General features: G+C 39.6%; 1 protein-coding gene across 5 annotated transcripts in view; it reads left to right on the forward strand.

Annotated features, from left to right (window-relative positions):
* Positions 1-18685, forward strand: part of SLC17A1 (solute carrier family 17 member 1) — a 249724-nt gene that overhangs the window by 92840 nt on the left and 138199 nt on the right. Inside the window, exon 15 of one of the 5 annotated variants that reach the window (XM_086369966.1) lies at positions 6124-6609. The exons of the other annotated variants lie outside the window; for them this stretch is intronic. The gene's annotated coding sequence lies outside the window, so the exon portion shown is untranslated. Of the gene's footprint in view, positions 1-6123; positions 6610-18685 lie in introns of those variants that run through there. 5 annotated transcript variants of the gene reach the window in all.

Below are 18685 nucleotides of genomic sequence, written 5' to 3' on the forward strand. Positions count from 1 at the left end.
TTAATGTTCTCCCAGAGTTGCTTTCTAATATTTATTAATAATATATGAAACAGGTCAAATCTAAACAATTTTGAGCATGTTGTTTTCATTGGTTTCATCATATTGTTATATTTTTTACATATATAGAAATGAAATGTATTTTGGGGTAATTTGAGGTTCAGTTTTCTGTTTACATTTCCTAGAATCTCTTTGCCTCTTTTTGGGAAAAAGAAGTCTGCAGCTGCCATACACAGAGACAGACAGATAGACAGACAGACACACACACACACACACGCACACACACATGGAAGGCACATGTGCTTAATTCAAGGGACAATTGATTCACCTAAGTTTACTCTTAGCTATTATATTCTTAGCTATTTCTAATCACATGTTAATCCTCTTAGAAAGCTTTAGACTTTTCTTCACAATATCACTGTGTATTTTTGTTGTTTGTCCCAAATCTCTGTAGCTTTTGATGGTGTAGATGTATGGATTACATTGTTTTACTTTATAGCCTTGTAGTTAAAATGGAGCTTTTTTTTTTTTCACAGTAATACACAGTACAGTAATGTATCTGTTTTCATTTCTCTCTTTAGATGTTCCTCTAAACACAATGCAATAAATCAACTCTTTGGAAAATTCCTTGACGAATATTCCTAAATATGTCACAAATGTCATCAATAATAATGATGGTGATACAAAGATTCTTTGTCACGTTCCTGACTCTCTGGGGAATGGTACTGATATTTCACCATCAAACATGATATTGGGCTTTAGGTTGAGATATACTAGGCACATATGTTAGGAATCCTATTTGTCTTATTTTAGTAAGCAATTTTTAAATGTAAAATAAGTGTTAATTATGCCTTTTTAGCAAATTTTGAATTTAAAATACTTTTTTGGGATGGGGGATTTGTTGTTAGCTCTGTCAGGTAGGAGGAAATTTCCCTCTATCCCTCTTGAGTTCTTTCAACTCGTCTAATGATTAAATTGACACAAGATTAACAGGAGGAAAAAAAAATCTAATTCTCAGTGGATTCTCATAGCAATGGGACCCCAAAGTGATCAGAACAGGTTGTTTATAGTATATAATTTTTAAACAGAGAAACAATTATTTGTGAAGATGTAACAAAACAGAGAGGCTTGTACTTGGGGCAGCTGACTAATGAAGAAGTAACAAAATTTGTTTATATAGCTTTCTTAGTCTTGAATTCTCTAAGTCTGGTGATATATTCTACCCTCCTGGTACAGGGTGACTTCACATGGAAGATTTATTTTCCACTTTTAGGGAGAAAGCAGGAGATGAGAGTAGGTTTTTAAATTATTTTTTTCCACTGGTGATTTCTCAGGTCACTTTAATTCAAAATAATCCACATGCTGTTTTCCATTGTGGTTGTACCAGTTTACATTCCTTCCAACCATGTACTAAGGTTCCCTTTTCTCCTCATTCTTGCCAACCCTTGATATTTGTGTGGTCTTTTTGATGACAGCCATTCTGACAGGTATGAGGTGATATCTCATTGTCATTTTGATTTGTGTTTCCCTAATGCTTAGCAATGTCTTTTCATGCAAAAAAGAAACAGACTCACAGATGAGGCAGAGAACAAACCAGTGGTTACCAGCGGAGGAGGGGAGGTGGGGAAGTGCTTCAAGGGGTTAGAGGCATAGAGGTGTTTCTCCATTGGTGATATTTTTGGTGAATAGCTTTGGGAGGCCCCATTCAAATCAAAGATTCTTTTTAGGGTACTGTGAATTTGTAAAAGAAAGTGTATCTTTTTATTGGCAATCTATTGCTAGGAATCAATAAGTAGCTCCATTGATTCTCTTTTTTCTACTTTGTGACTAAAAGAAACTCCTTTATCTATTACAACCTAATCTCCAAAGTGACACACTCTAACTTCTGCTGTTTTGTGTTTTCTGCATCCCATAGACTAACCCTTGTATAATGTGGGGGCAGGGCTGCACAAGGGTGCCAGTACTAGGAGGCAGAGGTGATGGAGTGCCATCTTAGAAGCTGGCAGCCACACTAGACCTTCAATGAAGTCATCCAAAAGTCTGAAATTGGCTTAGAGTTGACCATGGTTAAATTATGTGCTTACCGTCTTTGTCTAATATTCCACGATAAGATAGTGTTGGTGATAAGAACTTTTAGGGGCAAGTTCCTGACTCAAATGACAGTAAAACTATTATTTCACTACTGGACATGCTGGGCTTTCTTTGGGGATGTATTCATTCAACGGTTTTTAGAATTTATCCCGTTAGCTTCAGCTTACTAAAAGTTTTTAACTGAAAAGTAACTGTAGTATTTTCAAGTGCATTTTTGGTAACCTTTGTTATGAACATAATGCTTTATCAGTATTAACTTACTAATTTGGTGAATCACCTTTATGGATGTCCCAGTATTGAATCATCCTTGGATTTGGGGGAGGAACCCTTTGAGGCAGTCATCAAGGACTCCAGCTGCAGATAAGCTAATTAAAGATCATCAGAAACCAAAGTATTTTCAGAGCAACTAACTTTCCAAAATAATAGCTGTAATTAACTATGTTTTTCTGGTTTATATGCTCATGGCTCTGAATCACACAGTTCACTGGATAGGACATGATGTACTTTTTGTTGAATTTATTATTTGCAGATGTGGTAAACATTCAAGCCCACCAGGTAGACAAGAGTTAATTCTCTTTATTATCCAGGCTTCCCTGGTGGCTCAGACAGTAAAGAATCTGCCTGCAATGCAGGAGACCTGGGTTTGATCCCTGTGGGGAAGATCCCCTGGAGAAGAGAATGGCTACCCACGTCTTGACTTAAAGAAGTTATCTCCAAGCATGTCCTTTAATACTTCTGAAGCATCTCATAGAATGACACTGTTTCTAGAAAGCCTCCAAGGATTTGTTAATTGGATGGAATATGAAAGGCAATTTTTCAAATAGAATAGTAGCTCAAGAGAAATAGCAATACCTCAATAGTGCCCAAGTGTTTTGGCTTTTAGAACTTTCCCAGATTTTCTGAAAAGAGGCCAGATCATCTTCTTTTATTATTTGATGATTGTTACTCTACAAATCTGAGGTAGAAGGATCAGGAGGCTGAGAACAAGCCTCCAATTTTAAAATGAGGAAAATGAGCATGTTTGACTTCCTATTTTCTTTAGTGCACGGAAAACGGTCTTTCCCATTATCTGGCCTCACACCTCAGCTAGGATTTGAGGCTACAGAACAAGTGAATGAAGTATTCCTTTGCCTTTCATTGTCCTCTATACATTTATTTCATTTAGGAACCTATCTCAAATGTATGGAGTATGGGTTATAGACAGTGATGTGTTGGTAAATGTCCCTGGAAGAAGGCATGGCAACCCACTCCAGTATTCATACCTGGAAAATCCCATGGAGAGAGGAGCCTGGCCAACTACAGTCCATGGGGTTGCAAAAGAGTTGGATACAACTGAGTGACTAAGCACATATACACATACACATATGTGTTAATAAAACTCTTGACACTGCTCAAGGGTTAATGTATGAAATTCTGTTAGCTATTTTTATACAGTTTTAGAAATAAATTTTAAGCTAAAATGTCTCTTTGAGTTTCAGATTAGACCTATCATTTTGAAAGAATTGCTATTTCATACAAAATATCCATTTTTATAATTTCATTACCAACAATAGTATCATAAAATCAGACTACAAAGAACTGCTTGATTACTATCCATTTCATCACAGAAGTCACTCATACTATTGACTAATGAATACAGTCCTAACATAAATGTTGATTTTTTTTTTCTGCCAAGAAAAAACTATGTCAGAATGTTGCTCAGATGTCAGTGATATGAGTGATTATTTTGCTGAATCAGATAATAGATTCTGAATACTGGGAAAATATTTCCTTAATATTTGGGGCTCTTTACAGTGCAATAGCTACAGATATATCACACTTTTAATTCACATGTTCTCTAGGACATTCTTAAATCTAGGTAATCAAGAAAGCAATAGGTAAAGTCCTGCCTTATAGCACTTGTTGATTTCCATGGTGTAAAAAATTCCACCAGGCTGATTTCCAGCTACCAGCATGTCTGTGAAATCAGAATTGAGAAGAAAAGCACAATAGCAAGTCATTAAATAGCATTTCTATCATTCACGTAGAATTGATGAAAATAGCCTCAAGAACATAGTTAATAGTAAACATTGGCAAATAATTAGAAATTGATGTGTATTTTTACCTGTTCTAAATTTATTTAATTGTAGTTTTATAAAATTTAATTTTTAATAATGGTGTTTCTTATTTAACAACCAGTTTGCAAAATTTTCCGAAATTTAATGGTTGACCCTTGCAAGCAAGTTTGCTCACATTGGAACTTAATCTATCACAACACTGGCTCTATGAGTGATAACTTGTAGGGATTAGGGACAAAGTTGAATGCTTAAGAGAACCCCTAGTATCTGGCTCAAGCAAACACATTAGCTTTGTTTCCTCATAGTTCCCAATCTTTCCACTATAATCCATCTTATTGATACAAGCAGTCTCTCAATAATTCACAAATCTAACTATTTCATACTCAGAAGCTTTGAATATCTACACTTTTGATTAGAGGTTCTTTTCTCCTACAGTTCACAGGGTCGCAGAGTCAGACACAACTGAAGCGACTTAGCACAAGCATGCACAAAAATTTGTGTCAACCATCCCCAAGCTGCCATCCAGTCAAATCTTCCCACTACATGTCTATGATCTCTAGTCATATCAGATTCTTTATTACTCAAAGAAACCATTCTGGCCACGCCGAAATGCCTTTGATGATGCTTTCCTGTCTCCTTCAATGGGTCTTGCCCTTTCCTCTGTATGGCATTTAGTGATTCCCTCATCAAGGTCTGGCTTAAATAACCTTCTCCTTAGAAAACTTTTCTTTACCTTCCTCTCCCAGTTGAACCAGACTCTCAACCCAGTAGCTCTCATACACTTTTTATACACATTATCTGCTGTAGTAATAATTTTTTAAGTGTATATGATTTTTCTAAAATTATTCATTTGTTCATTTCCATATCCATAAATTCCTTGAAACATTGTCTGATTTGCCACCAATTCCTGGGGGCTAAAAGCAGTTATCATTTGCATGTGAATGTTTTGTTTTGTTTTGTTTTTAGTAGCTAAGTCATGTCTGACTCTTTACAATCACATAGACTGTAGCCCATCAGGCTTCTCTGTCCATGGAATCTCCCAGGCAAGAATACTGGAGTGGGTTGCCATTTCCTTTTCCAGGGGATCTTCCCAACCCAGGGATTGAACCCACATCTCTTGCATTGGCAGGCAGATTCTTTACCATTGAACTACCAGATGTTCTGTTCAGTTCAGTTTAGTCGCTCAGTCGTGCCCAACTCTTTGCGACCCCATGGATCGCAGCACGCCAGGCCTCCCTGTCCATCACCAACTCCCGGAGTTCACTCAGACTCACGTCCATTGAGTCGGTGATGCCATCCAGCCATCTCATCCTCTGTTGTCCCCTTCTCCTCCTGCCCCCAATCCCTCCCACCATCAGGGTCTTTTCTAATGAGTCAGCTGTAGCCCCTGTTTAATCAGTAGGTGAAAGACATTTTAAATCCTTAAGTATACTGGCACTCCAAGGTTCAACCACCTAGCTTCATGATGTTATTTTTCCTTAATAAACTACTTGCATGGATTTTACATTATTCTCTTTAGGACTTTTGTGTCTACTTGAGCAACTGATATTAGCTTTGAGTTTACCTGTGCTATGTTTGTCATGGAGAAGGCAATGGCACCCCACTGCAGCACTCTTGCCTGGAAAATCCCATGGATGGAGGAGCCTGGTGGGCTGCAGCCCATGGGGTCGCTAAGAGTTGGCACGACTGAGCAACTTCAGTTTCACTTCTCACTTTCATGCATTGGAGAAGGAAATGGCAACCCACTCCAGTGTTCTTGCCTGGAGAATCCCAGGGACGGCAGAGCCTGGTGGGCTGCCGTCTATGGGGTCACACAGAGTCAGACACGACTGAAGCGACTTAACATGTTTGTCTAGTTTTGGTTTCAGAGTAATGCTGGCTCACAGAACCTCATAGAAGTTGCTTCATTTTTCTATTAGTTTACAAAACTGGGGATTTAAATTTTTTTTATTTATTATTTTTTTTTAATTTCTGACAGACATAGAAGACATCCCATTAAGAATGTATCATCAGAGAACTGTGTTCAGACTGAACCGTTATGTGTTCATGTTACCAATATGGTATTGTGAACTTCATTCATAATCTTCCCCATTGGCTCAGCAAGTAAGGAGTCTGCCTTTAATGTAGGAGACATGGGTTCCATTCCTGGCTTCATGCATATCAGTCTGTTTTCAGAATTTATTTTCCTCTTGATGTAATTTTATTTCTTGAACCTGTGAATCATGAACATGGTTCAAAATTTCCCTCCTTTTACCCCAAAGTAACAGTCAATGTGCAATTTTTCTACATTTCTTTCTTCACCTTACAGTATGTCATGGAGCTCTTTCCCTACCAGGACCTGAAGATGATTCCCATTCATTTCCAGGTGCTCTGGTGTGAGTGTGTCTTGGAAATTATTCAACCTTTCCCCTGTAGGTGTACATTTACATTATTTCCACTTTATAAAATATTGCAAATAATGCTGCCTGAACAGCTTTGTACATTTTTGTTAATTCATATATAGAGAATCATATTTTCAAGGTAGATTCTTAGAAGTGAAAATCCTGGGTCCAAGGTTAAGGCATATGTTACTTGATTAGATCTAACTGAAATTTCTCAGCATAAATAACTGTATCATTTTACATTCCCACCAGCAATGTACAGGTGTGCCCATTTCTCCTTAGTATTGTCAGCTGGGAAGGCTGTAGGATTTTTTAACATCTGATAGGCAAGAATTGATACATCTCAGTGTATTGGATTGGCCAAAAAGTTCGTTCAGGTTTTTCTGTAAGCTGTTACGGAAAAAATCCAAACGAACATTTTGGCTAACCCAATAATTTTAATTTGTCCTTTATTTTGATTATAAATGAATATCTTCTCATGTATTTAGGGGACTCTTGCCTTTTTCTCCCCTGTGAACTTTCAGTTTGTTGAATAAATAGGATTATACTGAATTTGACATCTTTAGGATGTCATATCATCCTGTCCACAAGTATAGGATGCCTTCATGCTTATTTAACTCTACTTTTGGTTCTTTTAGGAATACTTAGTTTTCTTATTAAGTTTACTGTAGACATTTCACATGTTTTGTATCTTTTGAAAATTCGGTCTTCTCCTTTTTTGTATCTTCTAGACACTTATGTGTGCTGTGTGCTATGTGTTGGTTCAGTTGTGCCTAACTTTTTGTGACCCTGTAGACTGTAGCCCGCCAGGCTCCTCTGTCTATGGGATTCTCCAGGCAAGAATACTGGAATGGGTTGCCAGGCCTTCCTCATGGAGATCTCCCCTACCCAGAGATCTCTTACTTCTCCTACATTAGCAGGCAGATTCTTTGCCACTAGCACCACCGGGTTATAATTTATAATTAATGTTATTGACTTTTGTATTAGTTCCCTATCTTGCCACTTAACTGAAGTATCTTGTTTTTCACTGATTTTCTGAGGTTTTCATTAAGATAGTTCTGTCAGCCTGTTACCTACAGATAGAGCATGCTCTTTACTATATAATTCCTAGGCTCCCGTTTTCTCCCTTTCCAGTGCTCCTTTTGAGAGCACTTATATAATACTTGTTATGCATTAGTCAACGTTCAAAGCACTTTATATATATGTACTTTAACACTCACAACAAATCTACAAAGTACCATCACTATTATTTCACAGAGAGGTTAAGTGACTTGTTACTTGGAATGCAGTCAAGATTCCTGCCATTGACCCTGGCTATAGGGTCTGTACCCTTACTCTCCACCTATTAGAAAATAAAATAGTTCCCCTTGAATTTTCCTTCTCTTTGTTCATCCACTATGGAATTCTAATCTTAGCTTGGAGACAAAAGCAAGAGGAGTTTCCTTTCTTTCTTTTTGTAATACCCACTATTCTAAGAGTGCCAGGCATCCATTCAGACTCTACTTGACTCCTTTCACCCTCAATGATTCACTTTAAATCTCTTGAGTGGGTTCAGGGCCATCTGGCTACTCTCCCTCCCACTCCGATTTTCACTTCTCTTTCAATTAAGAGCAAAGACATCAGTATTGTTGCTGCAGGAAAAGGAAGGGCAGAGATAAGGGCAGAATGAACTTATTTGTTCAATATGCTAGTAAATGTGGTATTTTCATTATGCTGAGTTAGTTTTGGCTTGGATTTGTCAAACACAGTCTCTTGCAGTGACAGAAGTCAAACTGAAATAGCATTTTAAAAAGACAAAAGTGAAGGCTGGTCCTTAAGTATACTAGGACGCTTCAGAAGATAAGAGCCTTTGAAACAAGCACACCTGCTGAGACTGGATATAAATGGATCTCTCTGTTCCTCACCCCAAATTTCCAAACTCATTTTTATCGCTCCCCTTCACTCCACTGTTCTTCTCAATCTTTTCCAAAAGGCAGAAGACACTTCCTCAGCCACCCTAGTCTCACTCACACCCTCATAAAAAGAAGTATGTGCAAGCTGCTGAAAATCTCAGAAAACATTGGCTCAGCTCAGGCCACTTCCCCACTTTTGGAGCAATCACTAAAGTCCAGGAGAGAAGTTATATTGGCTGTGTTGTTTAGTCAGAAGTCCTGTCTGCCTCTTCTGAGACCCCAGGGACTGAAGGCCCACCCAGGGCAATGGTTGTGCAAAAGTCAGGCCGGAGGATGCCTGACTTGTAGCTGCCATGTTGTTTGGCAGCCCTTGTATCAGAGTCTCCTTTCCAGTCAGGAAGACACAACAGACCTTTGCCTACCTGCTATGCTACCTACCTTCAAAATAGAAACAGCAGAAAAACAACAGTTCTTAACAAATGATTGAGGGAAGTATTCGCAGGCTATTTTAGCTACTTGACTAGTGGGATAGGGTAAGATTAGTGTTCTGATTGGTTGATGTCTGGCAGGCATTGGATAATCAGAGAGTCAAATTGGCAGTCCTACTTATGTTTGTGCTGCTTTGTGCTTAGTCGCTCAGTCGTGTCTGACTCCGCGACCCCGTGGACTGTAGCCTGCCAGGCTCCTCTGTCTATGAGGATTCTCTGGGCAAGAATACTGGAGTGGGTTGCCATGCCCTCCTCCAGGGACTTTTACCTATATTCTGCTATAATCATTCCTCCAGTCAGATCTGGTTGTTTGAAAACTTTATTTGAATATGTGTGTGTTACTTTGCTTCAGTCGCGGGAGACCGGGGTTCGATCCTTGTGTTGGGAAGATCCCCTAGAGAAGGGAATGGATACACACCCCGCATTCAGACCTGGAGAATTCCATGGACAGAGGAGCCTGGCAGGCTACAGCCCATGGGGTCACAAAAAGTCGGACACCACTGAGCGACTTTCACTTTCACTTAAAGCAAGTTTGCTTCAAGTCCAGCTGTGATAGTGAGATCAAGTCTTCCGCGCAACACTGGAAGTTGTAGAATTAGGTGCCTCTAGTACGGACGGGGGGAGCCTGGTAGGCTGCCGTCTATGGGGTCGCACAGAGTCAGACACGACTGAAGTGACTTAGCAGCAGCAGCAGCAGTACGCCTCGAGGACTGTAAGGCTGTTGGGCTGTTTCACTAAGAGCCAGAGGCTTTCTTTATTCAGAGCCACTTGAAGGTCTTTTGTCAAAGTAATGTTTCTTGTTTACTGACCTTCTAGGACACCAGGTGGAAGTGAGTACTAATTTATATTCTTTAATTTTGTTATTTTGGAATGCTACATAAATGAACAGAGATCTAATCTTACTGCATTGTGGTCAGAAAAGATGCTTGGAATGATTTCTTTTTTTTTAATTTACCAAGGCTAGATTTATGGTCCAGGATGTGATCTATCCTGGAGAAGGTTCCGTGTGTGCTTGAGAAAAAGGTGAAATTCATTGTTTTGGGATGAAATGTCCTATAAATATCAATTAGGTCTAACTGGTCTATTGTATCGTTTAAAGTTTGTGTTTCCTTGTTAATTTTCTGTTTAGTTGATCTATCCATAGGTGTGAGTGGGGTATTAAAGTCTCCCACTATTATTGTGTTATTGTTAATTTCTCCTTTCATACTTGTTAGTATTTGTCTTACATATTGTGGTGCTCCCGTCTTGGGTGCATATATATTTATAATTGTTATATCTTCTTCTTGGATTGATCCTTTGATCATTATATAGTGACCGTCTTTGTCTCTTTTCACAGCCTTTGTTTTAAAGTCTATTTTATCTGATATGAGTATTGCTACTCCTGCTTTCTTTTGGTCCCTATTTGCATGGAAAATCTTTTTCCAGCCCTTCACTTTCAGTCTGTATGTGTCCCCTGTTTTGAGGTGGGTCTCTTGTAGACAGCATATGTAGGGGTCTTGTTTTTGTATCCATTCAGCCAGTCTTTGTCTTTGGTTGGGGCATTCAACCCATTTATGTTTAAGGTAATTATTGATAAGTATGATCCCGTTGCCATTTACTTTATTGTTCTGGGTTCAAATTTATACACCGTTTTTGTGTTTCCTGTCTAGAGAATATCCTTTAGTATTTGTTGGAGAGCTGATTTGGTGAAGCTGAATTCTCTCAGCTTTTGCTTGTCTGTAAACCTTTGATTTCTCCTTCATATTTGAATGAGATCCTTGCTGGGTACAGTAATCTGGGCTGTAGGTTATTTTCTTTCATCACTTTAAGTATGTCTTGCCATTCCCTCCTGGCTTGAAGAGTTTCTATTGAAAGATCAGCTGTTATCCTTATGGGAATTCCCTTGCGTGTTATTTGTTGTTTTTCCCTTGCTGCTTTTAAAATTTGTTCTTTGTGTTTGATCTTTGTTAATTTGATTAATATGTGTCTTGGGTGTTTCTCCTTGGGTTTATCCTGTTTGGGACTCTCTGGGTTTCTTGGACTTGAGTGATTATTTCCTTCTCCATTTTAGGGAAGTTTTCAACTATTATCTCCTCAAGTATTTTCTCATGGTCTTTCTTTTTGTCTTCTTCTTCTGGGACCCCTATGATTCGAATGTTGTAGCATTTAATATTGTCCTGAAGGTCTCTGAGATTGTCCTCAGAGACAATTCGTTGTCCTAATTCGTTTTTCTTTTTTCCTCTCTGATTCATTTATTTCTACCATTCTATCTTCTAATTCACTAATCCTGTCTTCTGCCTCTGTTATTCTTCTATTTGTTGCCTCCAGAGTGTTTTTGATTTCATTTATTGCATTATTCATTATATATTGACTCTTTTTTATTTCTTCTAGGTCCTTGTTAAAGCTTTCTTGCATCTTCTCAATCCTTGTCTCCAGTCTATTAATCTGTGATTCCATTTTGATTTCAAGATTTTGGATCAATTTCACTATCGTTATTCGGAATTCTTTATCAGGTAGATTCCCTATCTCTTCCTCTTTTGTTTGGTTTGGTGGGCATTTATCCTGTTCCTTTATCTGCTGGGTATTCCTCCGTCTCTTCATCTTGTTTAAATTGCTGAGTTTGGGGTGTCCTTTCTGTATTCTGGCAGTTTGTGGAGTTCTCTTTATTGTGGCATTTCCTCACTGTGTGTGGGTTTGTACAGGTGGCTTGTCAAGGTTTCTTGGTTAGGGAAGCTTGTGTCGGTGTTCTGGTGGGTGGAGCTGGATTTCTTCTCTCTGGAGTGCAATGAAGTGTCCAGTAATGAGTTATGAGATGTCTATGGTTTTGGGGTGACTTTAGGCAGCCTGTATCTTGGAGGTCAGGGCTGTGTTCCTGTGTTGCTGGAGAATTTGCTTGGTATGTCTTGCCCTGGAACTTGTTGGCTCTTGTGTGGTGCTTGGTTTCAGTGTAAGTATGGAGGCGTTTGATGAGCTCCTGTCAATTAATGATCCCTGGAGTCAGGAGTTCCCTGGAGTCAGTGTTTGGACTTAAGCCTCCTGCTTCCAGTTATCGGTCTTATTTTTACAGTAGTTTCAAAACTTCTCCTTCTATACAGCACCATTGATAAAACACCTATGTTAAAGATGAAAAGTTTCTCCACCATGAGGGTCACCCAGAGAGGTTCACAGCGTTACACGGAGAAGAGAAGAGAAGAGGGAGGAGGGAGTTAGAGGTGACCCGAATGAGATGAGGTGGAATCAATAGAGGAGAGAGTGGGCTAGCCAGTAATCACTTCCTTATGTGCACTCCACAACTGGACTGCTCAGAGATGTTCATGGAGTTATACAGAGAAGAGAAGAAGGAGGAAGGAGACAGAGGTGGCCAGGAGGATAAAAGGGGGAAATGAAAAGGAGGGAGACAGATCCAGCCAGTAATCAGTTCCCTAAGTGTTCTCCACTGTCTGGAACACACAGAAATTCACAGAGTCGGGTAGAGTAGAGAGGGGTTAGGGAGGAGACACAGGCGACCCAGTGGAGAAAAAGGAGAGTCCAAAGGGACAGACAAGTAATCAAGCCAGTAATCTCACTCCCTAGTGAAAAATGGGTACTGAAGATTGGGTTCTTAAAGGTACAGAATTGGTAACAAATACATAAAAGCAAAAATTAAAAATCTAGAGTAGAGTTTGGAATTTCAAAAATACAATGTTAAAGAAAAGAAGAAGGAAAAGAAAGAAAAAAAAAAAACAAAGTCGCAAAACTTATAAAGAAAATATAGATACAAAATTGATAACAAATACTAAAAAGCATAAATTAAAAATCTAGAGTAGAGTTTGGAATTTCAGATATACAATGTTATATAAAAGAAGAAGAGAAAGAAAGAGAGAAAAAAGAAAAAAAAAGTCACAAAAATTATAAAAAAAAATATAGGTACAAAATTGATAATGAATACCAAAAAGCTAAAATTAAAAATCTAGAGTAGAGATTGGAATTTCAAAAATGCAATGTTAAAGAAAAGAAGAAGAAAAAAAAAAAAAAGTCACAAAAATTATAAAAAATATATATATGAAGTTTGCTTATAAAAAAATAGGGTCTTTTTTTTTTTTTTTTGCAAAGTAATAGTTGTAAAAGTGAAAGTGAAAATTAAAGGAATAATAGAGGACTTAAAATTTTTTTTTTAATTAAAAAAAAGAATGATCATAAAAATAGTAAAAATATATCTAGGACTTTCTCTGGTTTTGTTGTGAGTATTGTGGGGTCAGTTCATTTCTGGCTAGTTCCTTGGTCCGACTAGGCCCCTTCCTATGTAGTCGGTATTAACCACAGGGTTTAATCTATTGCCTGTAGCTTCCAAGGCGGTTCCCTCTGTTACAGCTTCTTCTGTTTGCTGATCTCTTCAGTGTCTGGTTTCCGCCCTGACACAAAGGGGACGGTGGTGGACACTTTTTTTTTTTTTTTTTTTAGGCTCACTTGTTCAGTCGCGCTGTGGGGAGGGAGGGACGCTGCAAACAAATAACACTGGCGTATGCTCGCAGTGTCTCAACCACACTGGGCCTGCCCCTGCTCATGGCGCGTGTAGCCTCCCTGCCCACACTGCTCAGGCTCTAGATTGCTCCGCCGGGAACCATCCGTGGCCGGCCCTGGGCTGCTTGCATCTCCCGGGTCCAAGCCGCTCAGGTTCAGGCACTCGGATAGTCCTCAGAGGCGCAGACTCGGTTGGGCCTGCGTTTTGTGCCCTTCCCAGGTCCGAGCAGCTCAGGTGATGAGGTGTTTGGTGAGCACGATTGCTGCGACTTATCGCCTCCCTGCTGCTCAGTTATCTAGGTGTACAACCGGCGCACCTTCTCAGGCGGATGTTGACCTTCCAGACCCCCAAGAAGTTTTAGTTAGCAAAAAAGCCTGCTTACAGTTTTATAGATAATGTCTCTCTGGGGCTGCGTTTGCCCACTTCCAGCTCTGGCTGCCTGTCACCGGAGGGGGATGGTCTGCAGCCAGCTATCTCTGTTCAGTCCTTTGTTCCGTGCGCGGGCCTGGCGGTGTCTTAGGTTAGGGCTGGCTTTTTGCGTGGTAGATATCCCACAGTTTGGTTTGCTAGCCCAAATTATTTCGCTCAGATAGCTTTCGGGGTATTCAGGCCAGAACCTTACTCTAAGCGATGCAGACCACGCCGCGCCTCCCTGGCCAGCCCCCTCTTGCTAGTGGCGTGTGCAAGCGTCTGCACTGCTTCTCCGCTGCGGGAGTTACCGTAGGGCTCGCAATCTGCAGGTTTTAATTGTTTATTTTTTCTCCCTGTTATGTTGCCCTCTGTGCTTCCAAGGCTTGGCACAGATTAGGCAGTGAGAAGGTTTCCTGGTGTTTGGAAACTTCTCTCTTTTTAAGACTCCCTTCCCGGGACAGAACTCCGTCCCTCCCTCTTTTGTCTCTTTTTTTTGTCTTTTATATTTTTTCCTACCTCCTTTCGAAGACTTGGGTTGCTTTTCTGGGTGCCTGATGTCCTCTGCCGGCATTCAGAAGTTGTTTTGTGGAATTTACTCGACGTTTAAATGTTCTTTTGATGAATTTGTGGGGGAGAAAGTGGTCTCCCCGTCCTGCTCCTCCGCCATCTTAGCTCCTCCTCCTTTGCCTTGTTTCTAACCTTGTGGGGAAGCATTAAGTCTCTCTTCATTAGTATAATGTTACCTGTAGGATATCTGTAGGTGTATTTCATAAGACACAAAAAGTTCTCTTCTACTCCTAGTCTGTTGAGATTGTTTAACAAGATAAGGATGATACATTTTGTCAAATTTTTTTCTGCATTCACCAATGTAATCATGTTTTCTTCTTTATACTTTTAATATGGTGAGTTGCATTGATTTATTTCAAGCCAGTCTTGGATTCTTTGACCTCTATACATTGCTGGACTTGATTTCCTAATACTGTGTCAGTGTTCATAAGAAATATGGGTCTGTAGTTTGGTTTTTTCTTCTACTGTTTTTGTCTGATTTTAGTATCAGAGTAATTTTGGACTCATGAATTGGGAAATGTTTTATCTTCTTTTATTTTCTGGAAGAGATTGTGTAAAAACAGTATTATATCTTGTTTAAATATCTGGTAGAAATCTTCAATGAAACCATCTGGATCTGGATGTTTTAGTTGCTATTTCAATTTCTTTAAGATATAAGAATATTCAAATTCGCTAATTTATCTTGGATGAACTCTGCTAGTTTGTGTTGCTTATAGTACTCCCTTATTATCATTTTAATAGTTTGTTATTTTATCCTCTGTTTGATTTTTGAGATTGGTAATTGATGTCTTCCTCTCTCTGTCAGTCTTGATACAGCTTATTCAGTTGTGTTGATCTTTTTAAAAGACTTTTTTGTCTCACTGATTTTTCTGTTTCTCTTTTTATTCTTTCTTTATGCTTAATTGAACTTATTTTGCCCTTTTTTCCCACAGCTTAACATGGAAACTTAGGTTAATGATTTAAGAACTTTTACCTTCTCTGATATTAACATTTAGTGCTAAATTTCCTTCTAAGCTAGCTTTAACTACATTCTACAGATTTTTTAAATTAAACTTTTTTATTTATTTTGAGATCATTATAGATTTATATGCAGTTGTAAGAAATAATACAGAGAGATACCATGTACCCTTCACTCAGTTTCACCCAGTGGTAATGAGAGGGTAACAGGCAGGAAGGCCAGGGGTCTCTAAACAGAGGAAATAGACTACAAGCGTCAGACATTTTTTCTCTCTCTCTTAAGTGGCAAGAGGAAACAAATAAGTGTTAGATTTTTTCCCCTTCTCTATATGAATTTAAAAAGAGGTTTCCTTTAAAATTCTGTGCTGCCATAACGACACCTGGTTCCATCTGAACTTAACTTTTCTCAAACCTTGAGCTAACCAATGCATTTTTCTTATGGAAATATTTGTCTTAAGCTATGTTAATGAACTATCTATTTACCCTACACTCTGTCTTCAAGGTGGTTCTGTCTAAGACTCAGAACTGACTTGACAAACCAGTATGTTTTACTTGTGCAAATATTCTCTTAAGCTATGTTAATGAGAATATATTTGCTTAGAAACCTGCCTTTCTTCAAGATTCACGTCAATCATTTTATGACCGGAGACAACTCAAACTTTGTGCCAATGTTATCTCAAAATGCATGTTGTGGGTGAGGGGCCTAGTGCCAGTCTCTGAGTTTTGAGACATTTCCTTTCTCCAATTAGCAGACTGCTAGAAGCTATATAATATCTGGTTAAAGACTAGCAGGGGGGCACTCTTTCTGCCTCTTTCTGATGTCTATGTCAAAAGCTTTCTCTATCTCTTTTATACTTTAATAAAACTTTATTACACAAAAGCTCTGAGTGATCAAGCCTCGTCACTGACCCTGGATTGAATTCCTCTCCTCTGGAAGCCAAGAATCCTGGCGTCTTTCATCACTCAGCAACAACCTTTCACTTTGCTTCCCTAGTCAGACTTAGTCTGTCCCTTACCAACACAGGTGCTGTACTCATCCCTCCGGGTTCTACCACCAAGGTCGGGTGGAGGTGCACCAGGAGTAGACCTGATGGCATCCCGGGTTAATGTCCAGTGTCTCACCATTAAAACCTTGCTTGCCTCTGATGCCACCTGGGGTGCAATCAGAGTAACCTTCTGGAATGCCTTTCAAGCTAAGACCGTTAGGGGAAACGTTCATCTCCAGGAGTACCTGTGCAGGACCCTGAGTATATTCCTGACCACAATAAGACTGGTATAAACATAAAAACCATTATGTTCCTTCTGAGCATCACCACACCAGTATAAGTGATAGCAAAAGAAATGGTGAAGGGCTGGCCAGTGAGGAAAAAATGATTTTTGTCCTCAAGTTATTAGGGCGAGTCCTTCCAGTTCATTCCCACAGATTCCACAGAAAGAATATCTAAGAAATTGGGAGAAAAGCCACTGGAGAGCCTCTTCTGGTCCACTAAGAGCTAGCTTTCCAAAGGAAGAAGCATGCTGTACTTCCTATCTGAGTAACCTTTAACCTGAGATATGCTCTTGGAGCTAGAATTCCATCTAGCTTCGGAACTTTCAACTTCTAGCTAGGCTAGGCACTTCTTGACTACCAAAATCCAAGTTTGGGACCTAAGTGACAGTACACAGTAACAGTATAGATCACAAGTCCCTTAAAAGTCTGTGATCCTACAGATTAGGTTAGTAGTTCTAATTCCCAGGGAGTTATGAAATGGTCAAAGAGACTGGAAAGTTTGACTGAGAAAGGAGAGCTCAGTCCACATGTTTTGCCCATTTCTGGCTGCTCCCTTCACAGGGATGCTTGATGTCTCATGGCATTGGCAGGTCGGTATAAACCCCTGAGAGGGCTCCCCTTTTGGGGGCTGCCTTCAGTCATTATGAGGCACCTCGAAACAGCAGATCAGGGATCCTCATTTGCTTTGCTCAAGGTGTGTCATTCATTCACATAAGAATACCATAGAGTTAGTAAAGTACAGCAGAAAACATGTTTTCTAGGAGAAGAAAGAACTAGTGCTCCAAGTGTCCTTACCTTCTCCTGAAGAATCCCAGACAAGCCCCCAGGATGAAGGGTTGTTGCTGAGCCGTGAAAGACGCCGGGATTTTTGGCCACTGGAGAACAGGAATTCAATCCAGGGCCAATGACAAGGCTTGTCACTCAGAGTTATTGTGCAATAAAGTTTTACTAAAGTGTAAGAGATAGAGAAAGCTTCTGACATAGACATCAGAAGGGGGCAGAAAGAGTGCCCCCCTGCTAGTCTTTAGCCAGATGTTATATAGCTTCTGCTGCTGCTGCTGCTGCTAAGTTGCTTCAGTTGTGTCCAACTCTATGATCACTGGCCAGAACACTGGAGTGGGTTGCCATTTCCTTCTCCAATGCATGAAAGTGAAAAGTGAAAGTGAAGTCACTCAGTCTTGTCCGACGCTTAGCGACCCCATGGGCTGCAACCCACCAGGCTCCTCCGTCCATGGGATATAGCTTCTAGCAGTCTGCTAATTGGAGAAAGGAAATGTCTCAAAACTCAGAGACTGGCACTAGGCCCCTCACCACAACATGCATTTTGAGATAACATTGGCACAAAGTGAGTGGGCCATAAAATGACTGACATGAATCTTGAAGAAGGGCAGGTTTCCAAGCAAATATATTCTCATTAACATAGCTTAAGAGAACATTTGCATGAGTAAAACATACTGGTTTGTCAAGTCAGTTCTGAGTCTTAGACAGAACCACCTTGAAGACAGTCTAGGGTAAATACGTATTAAGACAAATATTTCCATAAAAAAAAATGGAAAAACCTTAGCTCAAGGTTTGAGAACAGTTAAGTTCAGGTGGAACCACGTGTTGTTACGGCAACACAGAATTTTAAAAGAAACCTCTTTTTAAATTTGTATAGAGAAGGGGAGAAAATCTTAACACTTGTTGGTTTCCTCCTGCCGCTTAAGAGAGAGATAAAAATGTTTTATCTCATAAAAAATGACACTTGCAGCATATTTCCTCTGGAGACCCCTGCCCTTCCTGCCTGTTACACTCTCATTCCCCCGTTTTCTTTTAGGAGAATTAGGTTACCTAGGGAAAGAGGCATCATTCTGGTTCTATAACTGCTTCTGAGCTGATAAGGGGTGTCATCCCTAAATTGGTTTTCCTAACCCTCATAATGAGAGTCTCTGATCCAGGGGCCCCAAGTAGTAGTTGGAGGAAGCTGCTGCAGTCACAGGAGTTTGAGCAACCATTTGTAACTTAAAAGCCTTCATGCGACTAGAAACAAATCCAGCTACACAATTACAGATGCAAGGAGCAAACAGCAAAAACAGAACAATCAGAATTATTGCA

Source organism: Bos grunniens, chromosome 23 (genome assembly GCF_055505025.1).
Source record: "Bos grunniens cultivar Pamir isolate PY7600 chromosome 23, Bosgru_T2T1.0, whole genome shotgun sequence".
Classification (NCBI taxonomy): Eukaryota; Metazoa; Chordata; class Mammalia; order Artiodactyla; family Bovidae; genus Bos; species Bos grunniens.